At 41.5% G+C, this 19593-nt stretch overlaps 1 protein-coding gene across 5 annotated transcripts in view; it reads left to right on the top strand.

Annotated features, from left to right (window-relative positions):
* The window catches only part of CRH (corticotropin releasing hormone), a 317204-nt gene that overhangs the window by 262527 nt on the left and 35084 nt on the right, over window positions 1-19593 (top strand). The gene's annotated exons all lie outside the window — the stretch shown is intronic.

Raw genomic sequence — 19593 nt, 5'->3', positions numbered from 1 at the left:
AGCCAAAACCAACAGTTGGAAGCTTGACGGACTGAGCCACCCAGGTGCCCCTAGAACTCAGCTTTGAAAGGCCAAAAGCTTATATAATTTTGTTATTTCTTATTAGGAAAAAGAATACAAAACTAGAAATTCAAAATTAGATACGGAATTATGTATACTAAGAAATCATAGCAAAGTACAGATTTTAAAAGAGCTGATAAAAACAAATGTCACAAAATTAAATGCCTAACACATTGCTATGGAACTTTTCGCCTACATTTTTGGCTGTAAATTCTTTACCATTTCTTCCTATGACAACAATTTTGTAATGTTTTCTATAGCAAGAATGGAAAGACAATTCAGTCTTTTTATCATGGTTGTTAAAATGTATTGTTATTAGTATTATTATTACTGAAAAGTTTCTCTCAGCTTCACAACTTGTTGTCATTATCATGTAAATTTTTAGAACTGTTGACAAATATGAGAAGCCTCTGTCAATTTTCTTTCTATGAGCTGTAACAGATGTGCTTGCTCTGTGTAGTATGCTCTGCACCATAGATCAGGGACTTTGTGTATTGTTTTAAGGAAGCTGGGTATGCGTGAGCTAGGGGAGCTGTTCCGAGCATGGGGATTGACGCTGACCCTTGAATGCCGTGCCGGCATTCACTGGATGTTCTCAATTTTGGGTTATTAAACTGTTCAGATAAAGATTAGACTACAAAGGGCTTTGAAGCCAGTTTCTTTTTTATTTAAATAAGCTTTTTATTTTGGAATAGTTTGATTTACAGTTTTAAACCACTTTTCACTGTGTTATCTCATGTAATCCTCTTAAAATTGTGAGATGAGTATTTTGAGGTTTAAAGGGATATAAGGATCTTACCTAAAGTGACAACACATGTCAGTTATGGGCTCCCTGCTGAAGAGACAACGTCTGTGTTAACAGCTTTTATACAACAAACATGATTAAGGGGCAGTAGCAATAGTTAAAAGATCATTATGTGACTAATAAAAGCAATATCTTTTTTTATTTAAAAAAAAAAGACCCTCTTTCTTTTGGTCAATCCATTTTAGTTGGGTCCAGTTCTCATGAATTTCATGAGTTTCCTTGACAATTTATTTCTCTGTCCAGACTTTAAAGTGCTTAATAAAGTCCTCAGAGGATCACACACCCCACTGCTCTTAGAATGACTGTCTTTGGGCCCAGGAGAGCACTGAGAAGCTGATCTGACCTCTTGCAGATTGGCATTATTTAGTGACCACCCAGGAAAAGAAGGTACCTTTGCAGCTGACATTGTGCATCTATGTTTTAATGCAATAACTTTCTCTCAATAGACCTACTATAATTGGTGAAGGAAAATCAGTTCGAAAGGAGGAAAATATATTATTAGAACAAATCGACATGTACAGGGAATGGTAATTGTCTGTTCTCTGTCACCTAAAATGATATTAATACTAATGGAGTGAAGAGTGAGAGGGAAGAAAAGGATAGAAAAGTTGGCAGAGCTGTTTGTTCCAGCTTTTGAAAAATTTTAGATCATTAAAAAAAAAACAAAACATACTCACTGTGCTAAGATGTCTTTGCCTTCAGCAGCATGACAGGAGAATGAGCAAAGGCTTTGGAGTAAGACAGAACTTGATTCAAATTCTGGTTCTGTTGCAACTGACTATATGATACTGGGTAAGGTATTACAACTATTAGAAACCTTAATGTTTTTAGTAGTAGAAGAGAGACAGTTGCAAGCTGGCAGGATTGGTGGGTGTTATCATGGTGAATGTGTGCAAAATACCTAGTATACTATCTGGTATATTGCATTCATGTAACAGTATTAACTATATTATCATTCACACTAAGTTGGAGTCTTTTTTTCCTTTAAAACAAAAATAAATGAAAGGGATCTACCAATTCCTTATTGTGATTGCAGTAGACAAGCAGAACAAAGCAATCATTGGTTTTTCTGGTGGAATAAGCTGTACATGGAGCTAAGACAAGATATAATAAAAATTGTATTGAGATGGTATTTACCTGTAACATAGTGTGATATTTAATTTTGTCTATCAACTTGGCCAGGCCATAGTAGCCAGATATTTGACCAAACACCCATTGGACTGTGTCTGTGAAAGTATTTTTTAGATGAGATTAACATTCAAATAGACATTTTTTTTTTTTTTTTAAATTTTTTTTTCAACGTTTTTTATTTATTTTTGGGACAGAGAGAGACAGAGCATGAACGGGGGAGGGGCAGAGAGAGAGGGAGACACAGAATCGGAAACAGGCTCCAGGCTCCGAGCCATCAGCCCAGAGCCTGACGCGGGGCTCGAACTCACGGACCGCGAGATCGTGACCTGGCTGAAGTCGGACACTTAACCGACTGCGCCACCCAGGCGCCCCTCAAATAGACATTTAAGTAGACTTTGAGTAAAGCAGATTGCCTCTATAAGGTGGATGGGCTTCATCCCATCAGTTTGAGGAGAAAAAGACTGAGTTATTCCCAGAGGAAGAGGGATTTCTGCCTCCAGACTGTCTTTGGACTCAGGCTGTAGTATCAGCTCTGCTCTGGGTCTCTGGTCTGCCAGCATTCCCTGCAGATTTTGGACTTGCCAGCCTCCACAATTGTGTGAGCCACTTCCTTAAAATAAGTCAGTCTCCTGCCCTTCCCCCGCATTCCCATTGGTTCTGTTTGCCTATAGAATGCTGACTTATACACATAGATTAAATATTGATTTGTGGTGACATTGCAATAAATTTGGTTGGGGCCCTGCCTCTCTGGCTTATTTTTCTTTTCCTTTTTACCCTCATTTTGATTTTCAGGTTTTTAGAGGATAGAAACCTATACACCTTTGTTTGGTATTTGTTCTCTGTTAGGCATCTATGTTGTGGATGATCAAGAAAAGTCATAAAAAGCAAATGTTGGGTAATTTGTAACCATTTAGAAGGTATGTTCATACACATTATTTAGTATTTACACCAATGCTGTGGGATAATTAAAATTATCCCTGTTTTAGATACAGAAGGATAACAATAAAAACAATATTGAGCATTTATTGAGTTCTTCTGTGCTAAGCATGTCCCAGGAATAATCTCATGTAAGAATCACAGTTTACTACTCCTAATTTACAGATGAGCACAGTGGTTAGAACTTGAACTCTGATTTACTGATTCCAAAGGAGCCTATGCTTTTTTTCTCATGTGGAGAGGTGCCTTTTTAGATCCCCTCCCCCAAAGTGGACAGGACACATCTCAGAGCCCTTTTGTGGCATGGGTCTCTGAACTACTATCATTTCTGGAACTCAGCTAAAACTCTGGTATTCAATTAGGACAGAGATCGAATGACTCTAGGCTGCAAATGCAGAGCCTTGCCACTCCTGAGTTAAAGATTCTCATTAATGGCTATTAATATTGAAAGGGATGAGGTATATCTTTGTATCAGTCATCAATTTTCCTCTGCCTTTACAGTGGAACTGTAGGACAATTCTGGGGACAATTCAAGGCAACTGAGGAAGTAAGAGGAAATAGAATTAGAGGACTTAGGGGCTATAGGGCTTTTAGCTTCTTATCCTTCTCCCTCCTTTGAGAGACAAGGACACTGAGGCAGAGGAGCTGAGTCACCTGCTCAGGTACATTAGACTGGTACATTTAAGGTGCACATGAAATCACCTGGAATCTTCTTAAAGTGTAGATTCTGGGGCCTGGGAGTCTGCATTTTCTAACAAGCTCCCAGGTGAAGCTGATACTTCTGGTCAAGGGGCTATGCTATTGTGAGTAGGAAGGAAGACTGGGCATTATGTTAGGATAGAAGTGGAAGGAGGGAATGAGGTCTTAATAGGTACCGTAATAGGTGATAATTGGATAGGCTGGTCTCTACAGTGTTTGTTAACTCAAAACATTAATACTGTTTCAAAACCACTAATTTATAAGTGATCACATGATTTCAAATGCTACCATGAGGTTAAGAACTTTAACAGGCTGGAGCAATAGACTGATTTTTAATATGTTTAAAGTTAAACAGAATGAATATGATTTAAAAAAAAAAGCCACAACTCTTACCAATACAGAATATGTGAAATACAATTTAATAATGTGATAAAGACCTAGGGATTTAAGTTCTTATAAGTTTATTGAGTCAGTAGCATGATGTGGTTGCATTAACGGAAGTATATAGTGTGTGGGGAGTAGGAGGTGATGGTTTTCTTCCACATTGTACAAGTCATAAGATGCCTGGAAGATGTGCTTACTTTAGGGTGTGCCACATTAAGAGGGATATTAGAAGTGCGTCTGGGTGAGCATGTTTGGGGACATCTGGGGATTGTGCATTTGAGGAATTGCTGAAGAAAGTGGATGTTTAATCTGGATGTTAAAATGTCATAGAATAATGTAAGAATTTATGCAAATATTTGCAGAGACATCATGTGTGTAATAATATTAGGATTATTCTGTGTTAACTAGAATCTGTAAAAGTGGACACTAGAGACTGATTCCAACATAATCTAAGGCATTTGGGAGAAGACTAAGGAATAGAACTGGGCTTGGAGTTGAATTCCAGCTGTATGGCAGTGAGCACATCAATGGCCACTCTATCTCAGACTCCCCATTTTTAAAATGGGAAAAAAAATCTTCCTCCCTGGTCATTATAAGGAGTCAATGAAATCATTTGTGAAAAACATGGCCAAGTATGGCAAAGAGTACTGACTCAATCACTTTTTAAAACATCGTAGTGTTAGAGTAGTCTAGCCACAAAATGACTACCTCAGGAAGCAGTGAGTTCCTTGTCACTGGAGGTGTGCAAGCCAAGGATGTTTAATCTCTTGGGAATTTGGGGTGAGAACCTTGCACAGAGGTTTGCTACCAGGCAGGAGGTTGATGTACAATGGATTTGATTTATAGGGTTCCTTCCAGTTTTAAGAGTCTGCACAGGCTGGCCCACCAGTCTCTTTCCTTGGCTATTAAAAATCCGAGTAGAAAAATGGCTTCATTCAATTGTAATACTACTCACTTTTCAGCCTAAGATAGGCAGAAATGGGCTTTATTTTGAGCAGTTCTTTCCCTTTCCCAAACCATTTTTTGAATTATAAAATAGTACTATTTCCATTTTATGGGAGTATCAAGGGCATATGTGTCATATAGAATAGCTTCCTATATAGTATGATTTGAGGAGAGTAAAGAAGACTCAATTGCACCAAATTATTTTTTCCATTGGTCCTGTTATACATCTTAAAATTACTGTTATTGTCACATCTTTGTATAGAACTATCAAAATGTGAATGTTATTTAGAGTGACTAATGCCTCAAGCTATTATCAGTCATTAACATCTTGGCCAGACTTAGTTTGGTCATTAGTGCATTATTTGGTGCTCATGAAAATGCACTGCTCAGATCTCCTGCTGTCGGGAGCATTGTTAACTGGCAGACCCAGCTGCTAGCTTGCTGGAACTTCTGCCATGTTTATACCATGTCATGTTTCCTGTGGGCCACTTGCAACGAATGACTGACCACAGCAAGGGTAGTAATGCAGGGCTGATCCTGAGAGATGTGGGTCTCTAGCAACTTTTACTGGAAGACTCCCTTCAGCCCAACTGAACCCTTCTAAGAACTGTGCTATAGTCCTAGGCTCTTCCTACCCAGGCCCCTCCCATTCCCTTTCCTTCACAGGTATCAGACCTGCATTGTGGTTTAAGGCCTTCCCTGCTTTCTCCTGCTCCCTCACCTTTATCCTTCATAGGCACTTCCCTTAACAAACCTCTTGCACATATAACCTTTGAAGGATTCAAACTAACACAAGAGGTGGCAGGAGTGGTCTGAGGAAGCAGGTGGTAAGATGGATTTGCGAAACAGGCTTCCTCATAGCTCAGCAGGCAAAGAGGGTACCATCCTGAGTGATATAGTGCATGGTAATCCTTGGCACAGGGTGGAGGCCCAGACGCTCAACTTTTAACCTGTGGTGACCTGAGAAAATGCTCTTTTAGTAAGGCGAACTGAAAATTGTGGGGAGAGAGGGAGATGTCTGCAAAAGTTGGTTACTACTTAGTTGCACTGATGCCCTGGAGAGAATGAGATGCGGGCCTTTCTATGAGAAAGTGAGCGCCTTTGACAAGAAGTTAAAGGCTAACTGTGAGAGCCAGAAGCTGTCTTTGATAGCTCACAAAGAGACCCAGCTGAGCAGTATCTTTAGATAGAATTGCAGAGCTCAGAGACATTCAGAAGTTCAGCTGAGGCAGATCTGTCATATTAAGATCAGGGCCCTGGTTGAGAAAACCTGGGATCTGGATGGATGTTTCTTCAGACTTCCCCAAATCCTCAGAGTTCCCCCTTATACACGGTAGCACTTGCCGTACACTATGAGATGCCGTGGAGGCCTCACCTCCACAACACAAGAGGAGCTGTTCTCACTTCCTCACCTGGCTGCCTGGTGGATAACAGGTTAAATCCCAGCATAACCTGACTGAGGACATGCTGAGCCTGAGGAAGAAGGAAAGAGACTGAGCACAAAAGGAGCTTCAAGAATTAGCTAGAATGTACCTGCCATCAAGGAAATACCCCTTGAACTAGATTTGAGGACACTTGATCAAGGGGGCTGGAATGTCTGGCTAGATTAACAAGAATTCATTTTCTTGGGATGTGGGATTTAACACCTGGAAAGGACCAGGTGGTATAGACTGAATAGCCCCCCCTCCCCCCCCAAATTCATATGTTGAAACTTGAATCCCCAATGTGATGATATTTGGAGAAGAGGGCTTTGGGAGGTAATTAAGGTTAGAAAAAGTCATGAAGGTGTGTTCCTTAGGATGAGATTAATGCCCTTATAAGAAGGAGAGACATGCACATACCCAGGAAGACCATACACAGGAAGGCCAGAACCTGGAAGAAGGCCTTCACCAAGAACTCGATGCTGGCCCCTGACCTTGGAATTCCAGCCTCCATTACTTTGAGAAACAAATGTTTTTTGTTTTAGCCACTCAGTCTGTGGTATTCTGTTATAGCAGCCCAAGCTAAGACACCGGAGAGTGAGGCAAACTCATTGCTAAGGTGGCTCATAGCAATCTGGAAAAAGCTATGGCAAGTGAAAATGCAGGTGTTCTTTAGCAGACAATAGAGAAAGTAATAAAAAGGCATAGACAGGTGGGCATGTTGGAGTGGATATATTATGTGATACAACCAGAGGATTATATTCCATGGGAGTTCCTGAGGACACAGCATTCATCAAGGCCATCAGGGAAGAAAGAGAGGCAGCAGCATCAGTAAGATGTTCACTGGTGGCCCTCCTCTACAAGCCAAGGTCATAGTAGAAGAGATAATCCCCAAACTAGCTTTGGTAACATCATGAAGATGCGGCCCCAAAGTAACGGAGGGTAGGTGGCAGTGCTTCCTGTAATGATTGGCCAAGTCAGGGGGCAGCCAAGGGCTGGTTCCCCAGGGAGTATGGGATGGTTAGTAGAACATGGCCATCCTCAAAGTGCAGCAGCTGGGTAGCCTACAAGGGTGCTAATTAATCTACAAACAGGGAAAGGCAAGAATTGAGGAACAGGAGGCTGAAGGCAGTATCCTAATAAAAAGTCAGAGTCCCTTGCTCAGTTTTCAGACCTAAGCTCATTACAGATCTAGAACCCTATTGACTGAAGTTTGAAATTGTCAGTGATGGTAAAAGATCCAGTATGGAGCTTATGGCAAGTCCCAGTGGGAGAATCACAATGCAGGTTCCTAAGAATCTAAGATTTGGCTGTAGACAATTGAAATGCCTTTTTTAAAAGGCTATATTGAGGTATAATTTCTATTTGAAAACTATTTTGATAGGTTTTTTTTGATAGGTTTGGACATATGCATATACCCATAAAACTGTCACCACAATTAAATTAATAAACATATCTTATCACCTCTAAAAGTTACCTCTTGTTTTACCCCCCCCCCCTTTTTATGGTGCTAGGAACAGTTACTATGAGGTCTACCTTCTTAATTTTTTAAGTGTGCTATACAGTATTGTTAATATCTTTTGAGAAGCAGTTCTGGTTTGTTACTGGGCCCTGGTAAAGATGGATTGCTTGGCCATATGGCACCAAATGATTATGCATCTGGAGCTCCTCATTAGGAGCTGGGGCCTGTGCCCTCCCAAGTCATAAAGTAGATGGGCCCACTAGCATTTCTTTGAGAAATGCAAATCGTGCATCTGGAGTCAAGAGCAAGCAGCACTTGAGGGCCCAAGGGAGCTCCATGAGTAGGTCGCCCAGATCTCTGTGTAGCCCAGCACTATTGCCCTGGCACCTTTTTCCCTGCTTGAATCAGTGACCCTGTAGGGTGTCCTGTAGGAGGACCAGCTGAAGGAGGAGGAAAAGGGCCTATCTTGGTTTAGAATGGGTCAACTTGGTATGTTGGTACAGCTGAAATTGACAGTGGCTGCGTTACAGCTACATTCAGGGATGGCTCTAAAGGACATGAAGAGAAAAAGGTCTTCTTGATGGTGAAGCTGCAGGCAGTGTCCCTGGTCATCTGTTCTCTGTAGAAGAAGTGGCTCAAGTTGAGAATATATATAGATTTCTGAGCAATGGCCAATGACCAAGACATTTGGTCATTGAAGAAAAAGGATGGGATGGTTGGAGACAAGATCTGGGCTAAGAGGCCTGTGAATGGAAGTACAGAAGTGGGCTGAAGTGGGAAGGCTTTTATATCACACATTAACACTCACCAGAAGACATCCGCCACGGAAGAGGCACTAAATAACCAAGGAGACGAAATGGTTTGGCCAGTTAAGATTAGCAGCCTTCTCATCAGTCACCAGACTGGCACAATGGGCATATGAATGTAAGGGCCAAGGTGGCAGGGATGAAAACTTAGTTTGGGCCTAATAGCATGGACTCCCACTTACCATGCATGAGAGTTATTGCTGCCTCCCAGTGTCCAACCTTTCAGCAACAGAGATCAACCTGAGCCCTCATACATGGGTCTAGAAACCAGAGGTAGAAGCAGGAATGGTTCCACTTTCCATCACTCCAAATGATCCACTAGGGGATTTTGTGCTTCCTGTTCTCAAGATTGAAAGTGTTGGTCCCCAGTGGGTATATGCTCTTGCCAGAGGGCACAACAAAGTTTCCATTGAACTATAAGCTAAGATTGCCACCAAGGCTCTTTGGACTCATCTCCAAGGACCAGCAGCAAGCAAGGGTCATTGTCCTGGTAGGGGTAATTGCCACTGATTGGCAGGAGGGGGTAGGGCTGCTGTTACACACAGGGGCAGGTACGACCACAGGCAGAGCCCAGGCAATCCACTTGGATATCTACTGATAACACTTCTGCCCCGTTTTGACTGTGAGTGATCACATGCCAGCATCCTATCCTAAGGAGGATGTTGTTGCCAAGGCCTCAAACCCCTTGGGAATGAAGATTTGCATGAAACTTCCAGGCAAGCCACCAAGCCCTTTGAATGCATAGTGGGGGGAGATTGCATAGGAGAACCAGACATGATCCCAAGACCAGCTGCAGAAATGGGTACTGTTGTTCATACACCTACCTCTTTTGTCCACATTTCCCCTCAGGAAGAGAGGCCTCTGGGATGCATGGAGGAGCTGCTTCTACTTCCCATGTAGAGAAGTAGATCAGGCCATGAAGTGGGGTGACTGTGGTAGCCATGAAAATTCATAACTCAAATCTCCTCCCGTGGGAATGTGATGATCTGACAGCACCAGCTGCTTCCTCTCTAGATTCGCCCTCACATTCACACTGAGGCCAACTTCCCCAGGCTGCTCCCAGCCAGTGGCTGAACATGATGCAGCACTGGCACAGGTCCTCTCCTGAGGGATGCAGGACTCCTCCAGCTGGTGACTTTGACGCCAGACTCCCCATCAGAGCTGCAGTCCGAGGCTCTTCCTACCCAGTTCCCTCCCTCCCCCTCTTCCTCACAGGAGTCAGACCTGTCTCTCCATCGGAAGGCCCTCTTGTCTGCTCCTTTCCTTAAGAAGGTTCCTGCAACACACTCTTACATGTTTCATCTTGTCACCATGTCTGCTTCTCAGAGGATCCAGACTAGCACATATACACTAGAAAATGATGGCTTTTGACTCAGACCTGGATTAGAATCTTATTTTGCTACCTATTAACAATATGACTGTCCTTCAGTCTTTCCTTATTTTTCTCACCAATAAAAGTATCTTATGCCTAAAGTTCTAGTGAGTATTAAATGGCTTATCATTTGAGGAGTACCTGTGATGTGCCTCCTCTGTTGATTACATGATTGATTCCTTTCTCATCTCTGTAATTTAGCAAGACAGTCAGGAAGTGGGATGTTGCACTCCGAGCCTATCCAGCTTTTGAGTTCTCAGGAGCATGAAGATGCTGGGTGCCTAGGGAGGGAGGAGGGAGGAGGGAGAAGGGAGGAGGGGACACAGATTAGAGACTGAAATTGATCACTTTATTTTAAAGCCTGTCCCCAGTTCTATGTAAATTCTCATATAAAGTTTTTCAGAAGAACATTAAAGGCAACCATGAAGAAAAGTGACTCTTCCTGGCTGTGCAGTGCTCTCTATGCCTGACCCCCTCCCCACCCCCCGCTGTTGGGAACACATGCCTTCCTCTTAGGACCCTTCAGAGCCCCACACAAAGGGCCACACATAGGATTTATGCTCTGATGAGAGCAAGTTCATGGAGCAGAACAATGTGACTGATGTGTGACTGATGGCAGTGGAACTTTCTGAAAATCCCTGAAAATTTAATTATCATCAACAATTTAGCCCATTTCAAATGAGGTTTTCACAAGCCCACATACTTCAGAATTTGTTTGATAACATGAAATAAAGTTTTCTATGGCGTTTGTAATGTGTCAGGGACCCCACTTAAGCTGGGCCTCCCTGTGAGCACCGTCTGGGCTCACTTACAGAGGATACCCTCTGTGAATTTTGTCCCTGAGGTGTGGTTGGGAACAAGGGGGAGGGAAGGAATTGAAATAGGGAGAAGATGTCAGGACTTTAATTATTCTCTATTATAGGTGGCCTTTAAAGCTAAGTCAAAATGAGATTTTAAGCCCCTGCTCTCACTGGCCTGATGTGAGGGTTAGATTGAATGTGAGAACACCTTTAAAGCACATAGAAAGTGTTTGACATCTAAGTGTTCAGTAAATACCCATTGATAATAACAGCACCATCATCTTTTTCGTGTTCCCCTTCCTCCTCCCCATAGTACACTCCCTTCTTCTTCTCACCTGCCTAATCTTACCTGTCCTCCTGCTGCCTCCTTGAAGTCTTCCTGCTATGGTCCAGATGACATTAATAAGTTTTTTGCTTAATGCCATTATAACTTCTATCTCTACCCTCATTGGGCACAGACAACATTTGCTTGTATTCTGCTCTAGGGATGTATCTTCTCTTGCTTGAGGAGAAAAGTAAGGCAGTGGAGGTAGTGATTAGACCATGGGATGAGGAGCTGGAATAACTGAGATTCCATGATTTATTACTTATGTGAGCAAGTGACTTAGCCTTTCTGAGCCCTGGGTTCCTTATTTTTAAAATGGAATCTATAACTTACCTGTGGGGGGCCGGGCCCCGGTGCCAGGCTGAGACCGGGTCGAGCAACGTTCCCTGTTGACTCAAGCCAACCCGGTGGTTCCCCCTCCCATTCCCCCACTTTCAAGGGCATACGAAAGCCTTGTCAAGGCTGAGAAAGTTAATTCCTGAAGCCTGTGGTCTGCAGGTGTTGGCAGTAATGCTACCTCCCTTTTTCTACCCCGAGTCAGATAGAAACAAACATGGGAATTGTGTTTTGCTAGGAATCTTATCAACAAGGTCTTGTGACCCGTCTAGAAAATGCACAAGAAACACAGAACTAAATGTTTTGGTGGGCAGCAATTATGTGAAACCTGTTTATTCTTAGAATGACCTAACCCATAAGAGTCTGGTTATAAAAGATTGTGTACAGCAACAATAAAGGCGTCACTTGGGCCATCAGCCCAGGGGACCCTCCTGTTCCCAAACTTTCTCTTCTCTCTTTTTTTCTTGCATTCCCCTACCCTCAGGACCCTGACCTCGGTGTTTGGTGTTTGTCGCGCTGGCCACGACACTTAACTCATGCATTTGTCATGAGGATTTGGAGATAAATATGCAAAACTCATGATACAGAGAAAGGAAATTATTTGTTTGTTTGTTTGTTTGTTTATTATTTTGCCCTTTTATCTGCCAGAGAATCTAGCAGGAAGGACTCAGCATTCACTTCATAAATATTAGAAATAAAATTGAACTCTTTTTGCAATCACTTTTTTAGATAAAGATTTTTATGAAACTGGTGCTTCCCATACCTTCCTGAGCCTATGAATCCCTTGGAAAATCTGATTTGATAGATCTAGAAGAGGGTATTTTAACATGCATCTCAGGACATTCTGATGTTCACACCACTTGGGAAAACTGCTATAAAGTAAACTCAGAGCATGCTTTAAACCCTCAATGATTATGTAAGGTTATCTGTTTCATTAAAAGAATGGAGTTATACCAGCCTCTTAATAATTGACTCACATTGCTGCCCAACTGATTTGGGCAAAGTGACCACCATGAAGAGGTGGGTATGTGTGGATAAGTAGCATTGCCATTAAGCTACCATTAGGTCAGAGCCATTAGCTGCTATGGTGGGTGCTGTGTCTCTAAGTGGGATCTAAATGTATTTTCTTAATTGAATGAAATCCAAAATTTCATTTCATTTCAAAGCTGCATAATGTGTAATTAGAAACCTAGTTACATCTAATGCCCTGAATGGAGATCCCAGGGTTGTCTCACAACAGTCAAGAGGCTTGAGCAGATAATTACAAGCACTTCACTGTGATAATTGCCAACCTCAGAGAGCTCTAAGAAGAGAATGCCCGTGAAAGCAATGGCTTTGAAAAGGTGAAGCACTGTTCCAGTGTCAGGTATTGTTATCAATAAAGAGATTTTGTCTTTTATGAAGCTGGGATTGTTAGGAAAGAGGTTCTTTTACATGTCATTGGTTTCCTTACCATTCATCAGTCCACAGTGAAATGGTTTTAATGAGGCATGGATTGGGCTGAGACCAATATGAAAGCAGAACCAGGGCCAACAGGGAAGAAAAAAAGAATATTCAGCCCAGGAGCATCTTCCTTTGTGCAAGGAGATTTCCTAGTGGAAGCATTTGAGATTTAAATAGCAGACTTGAAAGTTAAGCTCTTTCTATTTCCAGGCATCAGAGGAAATATCTTTAGAGATACCCAACTTATCTTAATATTCAGATAGATTTAAAATGAATTTCATAGGGTATAACTCAAGCACCCTCAAGCAAGTAGTACTCAATCTGCTCAAACCTCAAAGCCCAGAAATACAGAGGCTGGCTTGAATTCTTGGACTAGAAACTGAAAGACCAGCCCACAAAGCAAAGATATATATACATACTTGAGTTACATGTACTACCTCATAGCATACAGTACTTGACATCACTCCTTATCAAAAATATCCCTTCCTTTCTAAGTCTTAAAGTGAATGGTGTTATCTTCAATAGAAACTATATTGAATTAACTGAAAAAATTGAAGTTCTCCTCCAACCCATTAAACAAATGCTGAAGACCAGAAAACCCCATATTTGATCCCTGTCTTACTTTATAGAAAGTATTTAGAAATATTGATGATATCAATGTCACATTGCTCAGCTGGTTGTACATATGAGATTTGGTTGTTACTGAGGGAGTCTTTTTTGATAAAAGAAGTCATATAGTGTGAGTGGAGGTGGCCTGGAAGTTGAGATATTACATCACAGGGACTCAAGTTAGGAGCAAATTCTGTGTGTCATATTTCTAGACTAGTATGTGAGATCAAGACCTTCAGGTAGTGAGTTCACCTAGCTGACTGCCCAGACCTCTGCATCTTTTGTGGCGTTCATAAAATAAAAGAATTAGAATTTTCTGTGGTTTTTAGAAAAAGATTTGAAAGAAAGGTAGCCCAGTATTGCTTATAGAAGTAAAGAGAAAGTTGCGGTCGAAGACAGTTATAGTTTAAGAAAACAGAAGTTTTGGGTAAATCAGGCAGTGGAATGTGAAATTTAACAGTGACCCTGTTCTATGAATATAAGTAATTCACCATATATTCTCCACAGAAAGAAGAAAAAAGTACTTTGTGAAACTATTTCAGCTGGTGTCTCAGCTAGTATAAAAATTGCTCATCAAGTGAGAGATAAAATTTTAGTGGAAATTGAAAAGACAATTTGTGGTATAATGATATGCACAGAAAGCCTATGTCTGTACAGAAAACTGATTTGGGTGAAATCCAGAATTTGCATAATTAAGATCTTGGGGATTTGTGAAAAACTAGATACTTGTCTTTCAAATGCATTAGGTATACAAAGAAATTTATATCTGTCTATCTATCCATCCATCCATCCAGTCATTCTTGTTTGAAAAGCCAAGTATTCTGTGTGCCAGGCATTGTGCTAGGAGGAAGGATACTGAGTTTAAGGGACAGTGACTCCTAAAGGAAGAGGTCTAAGGCATATTGTCATGGAAGACCACTTATTATGGAAAAAGGACCAATCTTGATATAGAATTGGAAAGAAGGTAGCCCTTATGGTTTACTTATTATCCATTTTCTACTCACTCTACTTTTCTGCATTAAGCAATTTCACAGCTAGGTAAATCCACTCAACCTTATCTACCCTTGATTTTTTTTCCCCCTGAATGTTTTTCAAATAATCCTTGATTATTTGGCCCTACAAATTATACATCACAGGGAAGCTTGTCAACAGGTTATAACAAAGCATATACAGTAATAAAAGCAGGAGATCTCACTTTGGTTTTATGTGACTTCCTTTGGGTTTCTGGTGACTTGAGAGCAAGCATTAAGGGCTCTTTCTTCTTGCTGAATGTACTTTCCACACAGATGGGAGGACCAGCATGGATGCTGAAGTTTAAAGTGGTTTCAGAAGGAGGATCCAGAATCTGGGACTAGTTTTCTATCTTTCAGGGTCTTGGTTGTCTCATCTTATTCCACTCTTTTGCTCCCTTTCCCACACTAATAACAAACAATAAAAACACATTATGGCACAGTTATTATATGGCCTTTTTAAAATATTAGCTCATTTATTGACTTCAACTATATTAGAAGATAGATGTTCTTATTGTCCCCATTTTACAGATGAGGGAAAGGGGCGCAGAGAGATTGTTTGAAACTGCAGAGCATGGATTCAAACCCACCAGGTTTGGTCCAGACTATAAATATACTGCCTCTCACACTAAAGTTAACCTGATGACAGAAATGTCTCTCATTCATCATATGTTCAGTCACTATTGTGTGTGACAGGAGACTCAAAGAGGCCTTCCTCCCATTGGACCTTCTATTGACCGTTCATGTCCATCTCATTTGATTAACTCATATGGAGAAAGGGCAAACATTAAGAGCTATAGAGCATATTTCAGTTGGCTGGGAGAATTTTGAGACCATTTCCAAGTATGCTCTGGTTGTGATGCTGTCTCCACATCCATTGGACATAATAAAGACAGTTGAGTTAATAAAAGGTTCGCAATAGCAGACACTGTGTTCTACTGGTTGCAGAGCTGGTTGAGTTGCTGTCTGATGAGCAGAAACAAGGAATACTGTTTGGCTTTTAGGGGTTTCAGTCTCTCCCATTCCTCACAGATGACTAGTAGGTGCTGCATATGATAGACAGTCTGTGGAAGTCCCAGACAAAACTCCTTCCCTAACTGAACATTCCCAAATGCCTTTCACTCTCTCCTTTTATTTTTTTTTAAAGTTTATTTATTTATTTTTGAGAGAGAGAGACAGAGCAAACAGGGGAGGGGAAGAGAGAGAGAGAGGGAGAGAGAGAGAATCCCAAGCAGGGTCTGTGCCTTTAGGGTGGAGCCCAATGTGGGGCTTGAACCCATGAACCATAACATCATGACCTGAGTTGAAACCAAGAGTTGGCTGCTTAACTGACTGAGCCACCCAGGTACCCCTCACTCTCTCCTATTAAAGCAATAATAAAATTTATCAGAAATAAAAATCAAAGTATTCATCTTAGCTCACAAAATGGTTAAGCCAGATGCATGTAACTTTCACCTTTTCTCTTTCCTGTGAGACATTTTTGGAAACTATTTTAAGTTGTTGAAGGAACATTCCACTTGAAGAAAAGGTTAAAGTAGTCGTGACTGGGCTGAAGGGACAAAAAGCCAGGAGAATGAGCTAAAGTTCCAGGAGCTTCGTTGACCTATTTCTGCCAGTTTTGCAAAACAGTACAACACCCTCACCCTTCAAGTGGTTGGATGACAGTCAGGGCCGTCCATCACAGACACAGACAGAATTGTTTCTCTGCTCATCTGCCCAGGTGACCACTCTGAGGGACCATTGTGGCCAGGCTGTTCTGAACATTGGACAGCAGGAAAATGCCTTCCTCCACCAAACATATTCTCTCTGCCTTTTACTCCTTTTCCTTTCCTTTGGGTCCTGGAAGGGTATATTTTAACGGAAGGGAAAATGAGTCCAGAAAGTGAACTCATCTAGATGTGATCATGGGTGTTTTTGTCCCAGCTGTGCTAGATTTGATCTCATGGGATGCCTTGGGCCACTGAGAGAATGTGGAGCAATTGCTTGGATTCATAGGACCCAGTCACAGCTAAATTTCACATTTCACTGCTTGATTTACCGTAAACTTGTTTTCTAGTTTAGAACTTTAACTATCATTGACCTCAACTTTCTCTCTGCTTCTACCAGCAAGGAAACCCTATTGTCCCTTTTTCCTTGTTTTCTTTATTTTCTCTCGTTTTCCTAATCAAGACACTTTCTTTTGAATAATTCAACTTTGGACTGAACTAAAAAGATGTTTGTTTACATGTCTGAATCTTTAAGGCCATAAGACTGAGCCTTCCCAAAGTGACACAGTAACACAGAGTAGAATTCAAGAAATGTCCATTAAGTAAGCAAATAAACATTTTCGTCACTCCTGCACTGGAAACCAGCTGCAACACATCCATTCTTCCCAATGACTGTAGTAAACTCCTTGATTCTTGGTGCCATTTCCTTAAGTGTGAAGCCTATGCTTTACTATGAACTGTGTGATTCAGGACAGGTTTCTTAACCTCTTAGTTTATATTTATAAAAGTGACCCCAAAATAGGACCTACTTCCTTGGGCTAAGGATTCCATGAGATAGTCTACATGAAATCCTTTACAGCATTGCCTGACTTATCGTACCAGTTATTCCAGGTTCGATGCCCATGCTTCCTGCAAAATATCCAATTGAGTTATTCTTTTCTGTGGATGGACACTCTGCTGCTGAGCACATTTTCAGAGCAGAGATGACTGGTCTGTCTTTTGTGTAGTATAGACTGAGGTCCCTGGTCTCAAGCTGCTGTGCCCGAAACTCCGATGGCTCCTGCTCCACTTACTATTAGGATGCGACAAAATACTGCAAACTTAGAAGGATAAAATAACTCCAGCTTCACGCATTCTGTGGGGCAGGAATTCAGAAATGGTGCAGTGGGGATGGCTTGTTTGTTCTACAGTGTCTGGGTCCTCAGCTGAGAAGACTCGATTGGCGAGGGGCCGGCATCACTGAGGGCTTTGTCACATGGGTGTTTGGCACCTGGGCTGGTGTGTTAGTTTCCTAGGGATGCTGCAAGACAATACTACAAACTGGGTTGCTTAAAACAACAAAAATGTATTCTCTGACAGTTCTGGAGTCTAGCAGTCTAAAATTAAGTTGTTGTCAGGGCCATGTTCACTCCAAAGGCTCTAAGGGAGGATCCTTCCTTGTGTATCCCAGCTTCTGGCAGCCCCAGGTGTTCTTTGGCATGAGGCAGCATAATTTCACTCTTTACCTCCATCTTCACATGGCCATCTTTCCTGTGTGTCTATCTTCACATGGTGTTCTCCTCTCTCTGATAAGGACGCGTTAAGGGCTTTCACTACTCCAGATGCTCTCATCTTAACTAATTACATTTCCAATGGCTATATTTCCACATGAAGTCACATTCTGAGGTACTGAGAGTTAGACTTCATCATATCTTTTGGGGCGGGGGGACACAATTCAATCCCATAACAGCTGGGATTCAAAGGCTCGGGCTGAGCTGGCATTATTGACCAAAACACCTACATGTGGCCTCTCCAGGTGGCTGAGGTGCCTCACAGCACGTATCTAGATTCTGAGAGGGAACATCCTGAAAGTGATCATTCCAAGAGAATCAGATGGGAGCCACATGGCCATTTATGACCCAGCCATGAAGTCACACGTATCACTTCTGCTGTAGTCAGTTGGTCAAACCAGTAACAGTCTACCCAGATTCTACCTGTTTAGGGGAGGGGACATCAAAGAATTTGGGGACCATGTTTTAATTTTTTTTTTAACGTTTATTTATTTTTGAGACAGAGACAGAGCATGAATGGGGGAGGGTCAGAGAGAGAGGGGGACACAGAATCCGAAACAGGCTCCAGGCTCTGAGCTGTCAGCACAGAGCCCGATGCAGGGCTTGAACCCACAGACCTTGAGATCATGATCTGAGCTGAAGTTGGACACTTAACCAACTGAGCCACCCAGGCACCCCTGGGGACCATGTTTTAATCACCCACTTTCTGCCCCTACCACACACACAGCCTGGGAATAGTTTTTCTGAATTTGCTCATTTAGTTTCCATATTAAAATACAGAACACAGGATCTTCTCTAAGACAATAGAAAGGTTATTCTCTTGCACATTCCTATAAAATATTTTTCATTGTCATTTTGAAGATAGGATACTAGACTGAACTGGTTTATCTTTATATTTTAATTTAAAAATCAAAGAATTTTAAGGAAGAAATTTTAGACTTGAAACAAAGTATTTTTGAAAAAAAAATTTTATATGAGCTGAAGATAGACGACATAACTGGGGTGATTACGAGCCATTGCCAGGAGGAGGGAAGGGTCTGTCAAGTGAGAATGCTGTGATCCTACAGCAGTAGGAATTAAGGCTGCAGCTTAGTGGTTGTTGCTTGATTTTAGAGAATAAACTGCCAAAATATTGTGGAGAGCTGAGGTGAATGTCTAATCATCTTATTTTTTTCTAATAGATTTCTAAATACACCCAGCACATACTCTCTTACCGAGCTTTTTTAAATGTGGTCTGGAAGAATAGATAAATACATGATCATCTACTGCAGAGCCACACATTATAAGAAAATACGGCTCACTATGTATGTTTATCAAAAACAGGTATCAAGATGTTCATAGCAGCACTATTTGATAGGCCTCAGCCGGAAGTACCAAAGTACCCATCACAGCAGAATGGATACGGTGTGGTATGTTCATAGTGGGATACCATAGTCCACAGTGATGAGAATAATCTACAGCTACACCCAACAGTAGGGATTAATCTCACTAATAATGGTGAGAGAAATAACACAGATACAAAAGAGAATATGTTGTATGATTTCAGTTTTCTAAAGTACAAACCCAGCAAAAACTCATTTATCCTGTTGTAAGGCTGGATAATAGTTGCTCTTCAGGGGAAGAGTAGCTGAAAGTGGTGAGGGAAAGAGCTTCTGGTGGTTTTTGGTTTCTTGATCTAGGTGCTGTTTGCAGGGTTGTGTTCAGTTTGTAAAGCTATGCACTTCTAATATGTGCACTTTTCTGGATGTATATTTTGCCAGAATAAAAAAAAGTACTTACACTCAGATAACTAC

This window comes from Panthera leo, chromosome F2 (assembly GCF_018350215.1).
Source record: "Panthera leo isolate Ple1 chromosome F2, P.leo_Ple1_pat1.1, whole genome shotgun sequence".
NCBI lineage: Eukaryota > Metazoa > Chordata > Mammalia > Carnivora > Felidae > Panthera > Panthera leo.
The sequence above is the reverse complement of the archived record's forward strand: the minus strand, read 5'-3'. Positions and strand labels throughout refer to the sequence as shown.